The sequence below is a fragment of the Triticum aestivum genome, chromosome 5B (assembly GCF_018294505.1).
Source record: "Triticum aestivum cultivar Chinese Spring chromosome 5B, IWGSC CS RefSeq v2.1, whole genome shotgun sequence".
Taxonomy (NCBI): Eukaryota; Viridiplantae; Streptophyta; class Magnoliopsida; order Poales; family Poaceae; genus Triticum; species Triticum aestivum.
The window spans coordinates 614,284,127-614,294,936 of record NC_057807.1 but is presented as its reverse complement, the minus strand read 5'-3'; positions in this window follow the sequence as shown (position 1 = coordinate 614,294,936).

The window sequence follows — 10,810 nt, the reverse complement described above, 5'->3', positions numbered from 1 at the left end:
CGCCTGTATGCCCATGGCAGGAGTAGCCATTTGTAGCCCGCGCCCAGCAGCCCGAGCCGCCCGCCAACCGTCACACCGCCGCCACGACACCGTCCGTGGCCGCTTCGGTGCACCGCCGCGCCCGTTGTCCAACGCGGCGTCCATGTCTGCCCGAACTGGCCCGCGCCCGACCTCCTGTGCATGGAAGAGAAAACATCCCCGCCGCCGCCTACGCTGACGAGGTGAACATGCCTTTTGGCAACAACTAGGGAGGAGGGAGAGGGGGAGGGGGAACCCCAATAACGATGGCTAGGGTTAGCCTCCGGTAGCTCGAGGGAGAGACCCATAAGGGAGAGGGGAAAGATGGGAGGTCTCTTGACTAGCTCACCACTCGAGTTGTTTTCTTAGTTGCAAAGGAGTGTACCGGAGCACACTGTCCATGATTGAATTGCTGGAGGCTTTCGCCCTCGAGGCAGCCCAGAAAGCAATTAAGTCACAGATGCACAACTAGACTTGCTTGCGACAGTTTTGGTAGCTAATGAGTTAGAAATACATACGTTCAAATGTTGTAAGATGATTTTATGTCTAATTTAGCAAAAGCAAACTGTGCTAGAATGGTATAAATGGATGTTTCAGTGATTTGTTATCGATACCTTACAACCATCACAAAATATCCAGAAACTCACATATTAAATCTATTAGAGGAGATACTTTTAGTATAATTAAATAAGAGCACCTGACCGAACCACATAACTGGACGCTGTCTATAATAGCGTCCAGATATAGACGTCATTCAAAATAGCGACCAGCCTGGACGCCGTTGTACATAGCGTCCTTCATATTTTTTAAATTTTGGCCCACCAATTATCAATTTTCTAATTGCTGCAGTACTAATTACTATCAATAAAAAAATCATGTTGCGTCACAACAGATGTCGCGTCGCACATGCACGCTCCCTACTGGGCTAACCCATGGAAGACGCAAAGCACCGTGGCAAACCCACGCACTGTAGCGAGCCGGTTCACTACACCGGACTGGACACTGTAGCGAATCGGCCACTGTAGCATCTCTTGTCACTTTTATAAATTTCAAACATTTCTTGAAAACTACTCCCTCCGTCCTATTACTTCCTCCGTTCCTAAATATTTGTCTTTCTAGATATTTCAAATGGAGTATCACATACGGATGTACATAGACATATTTTAGAGTGAGATTCACTTATTTTGCTCCGTATGTAGTCACTTGTTATTGAAATATCTAGAAAGACAAATATTTAGGAAACGGAGGGAGTATAATATAAGAGCATTTTTTACACCGGTGTAGTGTCAAAAAACGCTCTTATATTGTGGGACGGAGGTAGTACAAACTTTTAAACAAGCAAACACTTTTATAAAAAATCCAAAATGTTTTCTTAGACAATCAACTTTTTTCAAAATTCTGTTTTTTAATGAAAGCGTAAACCCTTTTCAAAAATTACACAATTTTTAATTTGTCAACATATTTTGGAAATGCACACATCTTTTGAAATTTCCGAACCTTTTTTTAGATGCAATTTTTTAAAAAGATTTCAAACCCTTTTTGGAAACACAAACATCTTTTGAATTTCTGATTTTTGGTAAACATGATTTTTTTTGAAATATTGTATAATTTTCTAAAACACAAACATTTACAAAAAATATGAACATTTTTTGAATTTGTGAATAATTTTTAAAACCGATTTTTTATTATATTCCAAACATTATTTCAAATTTCCCAAACTTTTTATAAAAATATGAACATTTTTAAATTCCAAACAGTTCTTGAAAATTACTGAACAATTTTTTGAAATGGAACTTTCTTCAAAAAAAAGGAGGAAAAAGAAGAAAAATATGAAAGATGAAGAAAAAATCCGATAAAAGGAACCACAGGAAGAGTAAAAAAAGAAGGAGGAAAAACCATACCTGAATCGGTTAGGACCCTTCTGGAAGTTCCCAAAACCAGCCAGTTCTATGCAGGGCTTTCCAACGGACTCATTCCATGAGTAAACGATTGAATGGGATTCGCGTGGGGCAACGAAATCAAGTCCTGGTCGCTTTACAAGAGGGGAAAGAAAAAAGAGCTCAAGGTATGGCAGCTGCCGAAGCATGCTAGATTGCTCGTTTCACCATTGATTGTATCGTGTAAGATTTGTGACGTTGATCCTATGGTGACCAGTTAACTCTCCATCTGGACTTCCTTCTCCATTTTCTTTTCTTATTGTTGAATAATGCCAAATCAAATAAAAAATCCAAAAGTAAAAAAGGAAATGAATTGGTTAATTCAATAAGAGAGAAAAGGGGTCCAAGACTTGATTTTGTTGCCCAAGCGAATACCATTCAATCGTTTACTCATGGAATGAGTCCATTGGAAAGTTCAATCGATCTTTTTCTCATATACATTCTGCCTTTTGTGGAGGATTTGTGCCTACTCTACTTTTCTATCTAGGACTTCAATATACAAAATATATACTACTGTAAAGCATATATTGCTGTCAACAAAGAATTTTATTAGTGTTTAGTTAGGTATTTGCATTCAAAATAAGAAAAGAGAACTATTAAGAACTTCTAAAATACATCAAGACATGCATGCTTACCTGTAGTAATATAGCTTCACACGTCTGCATGTCAAGCTTGTATAATACTGCCAATATAATAGCACAGTGCATAGGGTAGCCTCTGCGCGGCATGTGTGGATGGTCTGGCGACCAGTATGTGGCATTACCATGGTATCAACGGGAAAAGGTCCATACTCGAATTAACCCATGTTCGATGAATCTCATTAACAAATCCTTATATCGTGTTTAGTGTAATTGCTCGATTCTCGATAGATTGATATGCCCCTTGGATTATTCTAACAAATGATATCATAAGTCAGGTTGTTTGAAGGTCACAAATTGTTTATCTAGAGGGAAAAAGCCCAACATGAATTGGCTTAGTTAACACGAGAGAAGTCATGGTAATGCGGGAGGTGTAGGTGGGAGCGATTGGAGATGTTGTAAAGGGAGCGATTGGAGACGTCGTAACAGTTCATGGGAGCAATCGAAGCATATGCGTAGAAGCAACACCGGTGTTCGAGAACTCGACGATGACCGTCTCGCCGAGATCAAACCAGATCGATCCGAGGGCATGGTCAATGCATTAGCCTCATGGTGATGCCCCGTGTGCCATGTAGAATTGGATGTCATGAAAAGTAGGTTCGGATAGGTAAACAGGATCCTATGCAAGAGGCGGGTGCTTGGGGAGAAAATGTATGGTAAGGTGTAAAAAGCTGAAAAAGTTGTAGTGAAGATTAGAGATGCATCTGTATTAAAGTTTATATTTTCTATTTCTTGATGAGGCCCACTAGTAGTAGCTTGCGTTGGGGAGAAAAAAAATCAATGTAGTTGCCTCAAGCTTCTTTTTCTGATGGGGCATCTGTATCCATATGCCACCACTGTTCATGCCCTCAGGAGCGTGTGACGGCAGGCTCGCGATGCTAGCGAGGCAGTAGGTATGCATATTAGCGCATGCATGCGGTGGTAGTGGAGCCCCTATTTCGCGACCTATGCGCCCACTATTGAGTAAGCACTCACCCTCCGATCCACCGCCCACCCTTTTGGGCCGACCCATGTGAGGGAGTCCTGGATTAAGGGGTCCTCGGACAGCCGGACTATGTACTTGTGCCGGACTGTTGGACTATGAAGATACAAAGATTGAAGACTTCGTCCCGTGTCCGGGTGGGATTCTCCTTTGCGTGGAAGGCAAGCTTGGCAATTCAGATGTGTAGATTTCCTTCTCTGTAACCGACTCTGTGTAACCCTAGCCCCCTCCGGTGTCTATATAAACCGGAGGGTTAGGTCCGTAGGACCACGAACAATCATAATCATAGGCTAGCTTCTAGGGTTTAGCCTCTACGATCTCGTGGTAGATCAACTCTTGTAATACTCATATCATCAAGATCAATCAAGCAAGAAGTAGGGTATTACCTCCATCGAGAGGGCCCAAACCTGGGTAAACATTGTGTCCCCCGCCTCCTGTTACCATTAGCCTTAGACGCAATGTTCGGGACCCCCTACCCGAGATCCTCCGGTTTTGACACCGACATTGGTGCTTTCATTGAGAGTTCCACTGTGTCGTCACCGTAAGGCTTGATGGCTCCTTCAATCATCTACAACGATGCGATCCAGGGTAAGGTTTTCCTCCCTGGACAGATCTTCGTATTCGGCGGCTTCGCACTACGGGCCAACTCGCTTAGCCATCTAGAGCAGATCGATAGCTACGCCCCTGGCCATCAGGTCAGGTTTGGAAGCCTGAACTACACCGCCGACATCCGCGGAGACTTGATCTTCGACGGATTCGAGCCCGTGACAGGCGCGCCGAACAGTCATGATGAGTATGACTTAGATCTGCCATCAGACGGTGTTCGGGAGATCACACCTGCGGCTGCCCCGACTCTAAATCCGGAGCAGACCGTGCCGTCTGAGGACGGGTGGATAGACCCCGCCATGGAGGCCGCACACTCATCGGCGATAGAGCTGAACACAGACTTCGCCTCCAATGAGGTCTGTTTCATCGGACCCTCGGACTCGTCTCCGTCCATAGGCTCTGAACCGCGCACATCCATGCATATCAAACCTGATTGGGCACCGATCATGTAGTTTACCTCCGCGGATATCTTTTAGCACTCACCCTTGGGAGACATGCTAAATTCATTGAAATCTCTCTCCCTGTCAGGAGACTCTTGGCCGAACTATGTCCGGCTTCAGTGGGAAGCGGACGACGAAGAAATTTGTTCCCCACCCACCACCCACTTAATAGCCACTTTCGACGACTTAACCCACATGCTTGATTTCGACTCAAAAGATATCGACGGTATGGACGACGATGCCGGAGAAGAACATGAATCACCGCCCAAAGGGCCCTGGACAGCCACCTCATCATATGATATATGTATGGTGGACACACCCAAATAAAGAAATGGCGATAAGGCAACGGAGGATAATCCCCTTGAGAAGCAACCTAAGCACCGGCGTCAGCGGCGCTGTTCTAAGCCCCACCATAGCAAAAATAGCGATACCGGCACAAGAGACAATAATACTCCAGATGATGCCGAAGACGAAAACAATCCCGCCCAACCAAGCTTCGAGCAAGCCGGATGGGAGGATGGGCAAGCTAGCCCTGACCAACAGGCAATGGATAGAGACTCGGAGGATGACAATTACATGCCCCTCTTAGAAGACAAGGTGAGCCTCGGCAACAAAGAATTCAACATGCCTGAGGATCCCGTCGAGTAGGAGCGCTTCAAGCGCCGGCTTATAGCCACTGCAAAAAGACTGAAGAAAAAGCAGCAACAGCTTCAAGCTGACCAAGATCTGCTAACTGATAGATGGACTGAGGTCCTGGCAGCCGAGGAATACGGACTCGAGCGCCCAACCAAAAGTTACCCAAAGCGCAGGTTGTTACCTCAATTCGAGGAGGAGACACTAGAGCCTGCACTACCAGCGCAGGATGCGGCTGACCGGCCACCTCGTGGCCGAGACAAAGCAGCGTATCAGCCCGCACCCCGTCGGCAAACAAACAAAAACACGAAGGCCCGGGGCTACACACATGACCTGCAAGATGAATTGGAAAACAAAGCAGGACAGTCAAGATCGATCTACGGATCACGGGGGCGCGCCCCAACGCGTGACGATGACCGTCACGCCGGATATACTAAATACAAATCCGGCCGGGCCGAATACAACAGATCAGACTCATTTGAACTGCGCCGTGATGTAGCCCGTCATAGAGGCGCCGCACACCCCCTATGTTTCACTGATGAAGTAATGGATCATGAATTCCCAGAAGGGTTTAAGCCCGTGAATATCGAGCCCTACAATGGGATTACAGACCCTGCAGTATGGATAGAAGATTTGTTTCTCCACATTCACATGGCTCGCGGGGATGATCTACACGCCATCAAGTACCTCACACTAAAACTCAAGGGACCGGCTCGGCATTGGCTGAATAGTTTGCCGACAAACTCCATTGGAAGTTGGGAGAACCTGGAAGATGCATTCCTGGATAACTTCCAGGGCACTTATGTGCGACCACCGGATGCTGATGATTTAAGTCACATAACCCAACAACCCGGAGAGTTAGCCAGGAAATTCTGGACTCGGTTCCTAACTAAAAAGAACCAAATTGTCGACTGTCTGGATGCCGAAGCCCTAGCGGCCTTTAAGCATAACATCCGTGACGAGTGGCTTACCCGACACCTCGGCCAAGAGAAGTCGAAGTCCATGGTAACCCTTACAACACTCATGACCCGTTTTTGTGCGGGTGAAGATAGTTGGTTGGCTCGTAGCAACAACACAGTAAGCAATCCTGGCACATCAGACGCCAGAGATAGCAACGACAAGCCCTGACGCAACAAACATAAGCGTCGCAGTAATGGCGATAACGCCAAAGACACGGCTGTCAATGCCGGATTCAGTGGCTCTAAGTCCGGTCAGCGGGAAAAGCCATTCAAAAGGAACAGTCCGGGCCCGTCGAGTCTGGACCACATACTCGACCGTCCATGCCAAATTCATGGCACCCCAGGAACACCGGCCAATCATATCAACAGAGAATGCTGGGTCTTCAAACAAGCCGGTAGGTCAGGTGCCGAAAACAAGGAGAAGGGGTCTTAAAGCGATGACGATGAGGAGGAGCCCCGGCCACCGAACACAGGAGGGCAAAAGAAATTACCCCCGCAAATCAAAATGGTGAGCATGATAAACGCCACCCACATTCCCAAGCTGGAACGGATGTGCACTCTTAGGGATGTCGACGTAACAGAGCCAGTCGCCCCACAATATAACCTATGGCCAATCACCTTTGACCGTATGGATCGTCCGTCCAATAGCAATCAGAGCAATTCAGTCGCACTAGTCCTTGACCCAATAATTGACGGATTCCACCTCACACGAGTCCTTATGGACGGAGGCAGCAGTCTAAACCTGCTGTATGAGGACACAGTGCACAAGATGGGTATTCATCTTTCGATGATCAAGCCCACTAAAAGCACCTTTAAAGGTGTTATACCAGGTGTGGAGGCCCGTTGTACAGGCTCCATCACTCTGGAGGTGGTCTTCGGATTACCGGACAATTACCGTACCGAAGAGTTAATCTTCGACATCGTCCCTTTTCGCAGTAATTATCATGCACTGCTCGGACAAACCGCGTGTGCTTGATTCAACGCGGTGCCACATTATGCCTACCTTAAGCTCAAGATGCCCGGTCCGTGCGGCGTCATAACAGTTAATGGCAAGGCTGAACGCTCCCTCCATGCCGAAGAGCATACCGCCGCTTTCATAGTAGAAGCAACGAGTGGCATCTTTCAATCGAACCTTGAGTCGACGGCCAAGCTCCCGGACACCGTCAAAGGAGTCCGAACTACTTCGCAGCAGGATAGCCCGGCTCGTCAGGAGCTCAATTAAAACACTCCGGCAGTAAACGAAGGCAAAGCTAGGACAAGCCACACACTACGGCTTAACCGCTCCGTGGCACAGAAACATTTTTTGCATTTTCTTTGCAGGTCCACTTTTGCGTAGGCCAGGACTGGCGACATGGAGACCAGACCCATGAACGGACGGGAAGCAGCTCGAACGCGTAAGGGAATCCTTAGATATTCCCCTCGATGACCATCCGACTACACTCCGGATCCACACACAGCCTCCTCCCGCCTGGTCTCAGCAGGTTCCGAAGTCATATTTCTTTTTATCACATTACCTGTACTTGTACGCATCGACGTGTTATTCAATTACAACATGTGGCTTTATATGACGCTTAGCTGCTGCTATTTCTTATTGACACTCTTTGTCAAATGGCATCCGTGCACCGCGATATGCCTTAATATGCCAGGGGCTTCATTGTACCCATAATACGACAATAAAGTCCGAACACCTTCACGGTCATTCGACACCCCGAACTTATAGCATTATATGCATCAGCTCCGAATCATGTCTTGGGTCAATAGTTGGGTTTGCCCGGCTCCCATGTTTTGCTGCCTTACATTCCGCTATATCGGCTAAGGCGGCACAGGGAGAACTACTGCGATTGTGTCCCGGTTCTTCCGGACGAGCGCCTCAGTAGAGAAAGCCGAAAACTGACTGTCATGATACAGCGAGAGCTGGTCAGCTGTTTGAGAGGTTGTAAAATCTTTAAGGATTTCTTCCACATTATGCGATAACTACTGCAGCGTGCGATGGATCAGCTTTTCTTCCGATCAGGTGCTTATAGAGCCCCTCGTGTGGTCTTCCGAACACCAGGGGCTGCGCCTACCTTCCTTTTGTCAAACTCCTATGGCTAAGTGAGAGTGATAAAGCCTTATAGTCTGATTGCTTGGTTCTTTGTGCTGAACATCTCCTTCAAGGACCCAAAACTGGGATAAAGAGTGCTCAGGTTTATCCCGAAACCCCCCGTACTTACTACATGGGAGCAGAAGCCGACGACTGGCCAACTCTCAGGATTAATATATAAAACGGCCGCGCAGGAGGAAAACCTTTCAAATAACAGGCAATAAATAATAGAAATGACGTTGTTTAACATTACAAAGGACAACATGACTGTGTTCATGGAAATATAATGTCCTTGGAGCATTGCTCCGCCGCAAGGCGGGATCCTTTTAGGACACTATCATAATATAACTCGGGCTTGCGGTGCTCCTTCCCCTCCGATGGTCCCTCGGTCATCAGCTTTTCAGCATCCATCTTCACCCAATGCACCTTCGCGCGGGCGAAGGCCATTCGCTCACCCTCCATACAGACCGACCGCTTGATGACTTCAAGTCGAGGGCAGGCACTCACAAGCCGCTTTACGAGCCCGAAGTAACTGCTAGGAATTGGCTCGGCAGGCCATAGCCGGATAATTAAATCCTTCATGGCTAGTTCGTCTACCTTATGCAGTTCGATTAGCTGCTTCAGTTGATCGGCAAAAGGCACTGGATACTTCGGCGCCAGATACTGCGACCAAAAGAGCTTCTTCGCAGTGCTCCTTTCTTCGGCTCGATAGAACTGTGCGGCATCAGATATGCTGCATGGCAGCTGATGACCCACAAGTATAGGGGATCTATCATAGTCCTTTCGATAAGTAAGAGTGTCGAATCCAACGAGGAGCAGAAGGAAATGACAAGCGGTTTTCAGTAAGGTTTTCTCTGCAAGCACTGGAATTGTAGGTGACAGATAGTTTTGTGATAAGATAAATTGTAACGGGTAACAAGCAATGAAAGTAAATAAAGTGCAGCAAGGTGGCCCAATCCTTTTTGTAGCAAAGGACAAGCATGGACAATTTATTATAATGAGAAAAGAGCTCCCGAGGACACATGGGAATTATCGTCAAGCTAGTTTTCATCACGCTCATATGATTCACGTTCGGTACTTTGATAATTTGATATGTGGGTGGACCTGTGCTTGGGTACTGTCCTTACTTGGACAAGCATCCCACTTATGATTAACCCCTATTGCAAGCATCCACAACTACAAAAGAAGTATTAGGGTAAACCTAACCACATTATTAGACATATGGATCCAAATCAGCCCCTTATGAAGCAAAGCATAAACTAGGGTTTAAGCTTCTGTCACTCTAGCAACCCATCATCTACTTATTACTTCCTAATGCCTTCCTCTAGGCCCAAATAATGGTGAAACGTCATGTAGTCGACGTTCACATAACACCACTAGAGGAGAGACAACATACATCTCATCAAAATATCGAACGAATACCAAATTCACATGACTACCAATAGCAAGACTTCACCCATGTCCTCAGGAACAAAAGTAACTACTCACAAAGCATATTCATGTTCATGATTAGAGGAGTATTAGTATGCATTAAGGATCTGAACATATGATCTTCCACCAAGTAAACCAATTAGCATCAACTACAAAGAGTAATCAACACTACTAGCAACCCACATGTACCAATTTGTGGTTTTGATACAAGATTGGATACAAGAGATGAACTAGCGTTTTGAGAGGAGATGGTGCTGGTGAAGATGTTGACGGAGATTGACCCCCTACCGATGAGAGGATCATCGGTGATGACGATGGTGATGATTTCCCCTCCCCGAGGGAAGTTTCCCCAGCAGAACAGCTCTGCCGGAGCCCTAGATTGGTTCTGCCAAGGTTCCGCCTTGTGGCGGCGGAGTTTCGTCCCGTAAGCTTGCTTCTGATTTTTTCCAGGGTAAAAGCCTTCATATTGCAGAAGATGGGCACCGGAGGGCCACCAGGGGGCCCAGGAGACAGGGGGCGTGCACAGTAGTGGTGGGCGCGCCCCCCACCCTCTTGGCTAGGGTGTGGGCCCCCTCTTGTGTTTTCTTTGCTCAATAATTCTTATTAATTCCAAAAATAACTTCCGTGGAGTTTCAGGATTTTGGAGCTGTGCAGAATGTGTTTCCAATATTTGCTCCTTTTCCAGCCAGAATTCCAGCTGCCGGCATTCCCCCTCTTCATGGTAAACCCTGTAAAATAAAAGAGAATAGCCATAAGTATTGAGATATAATGTGTAATAACAGCCCATAATGCAATAAATATTGATATAAAAGCATGATGCAAAATGGACGTATGAACTCCCCAAGCTTAGACCTCGCTTGTCCTCAAGCGGAAGCCGAAATCGAAAAATATGTCCACATGTTTAGAGATAGAGGTGTCGATAAAAAAATAAAATATGGACATGAGGGCATCATGATCAAGTAACAATCAATTCACAATGTCAAGTATGGTTCAGAAACTTCATCGAGAACTAACAAACTATAATCTCAGTCATTGAAGCAATTGCAATTTATCATAACATCAGAAAGAATCAAGAGTAGAGCT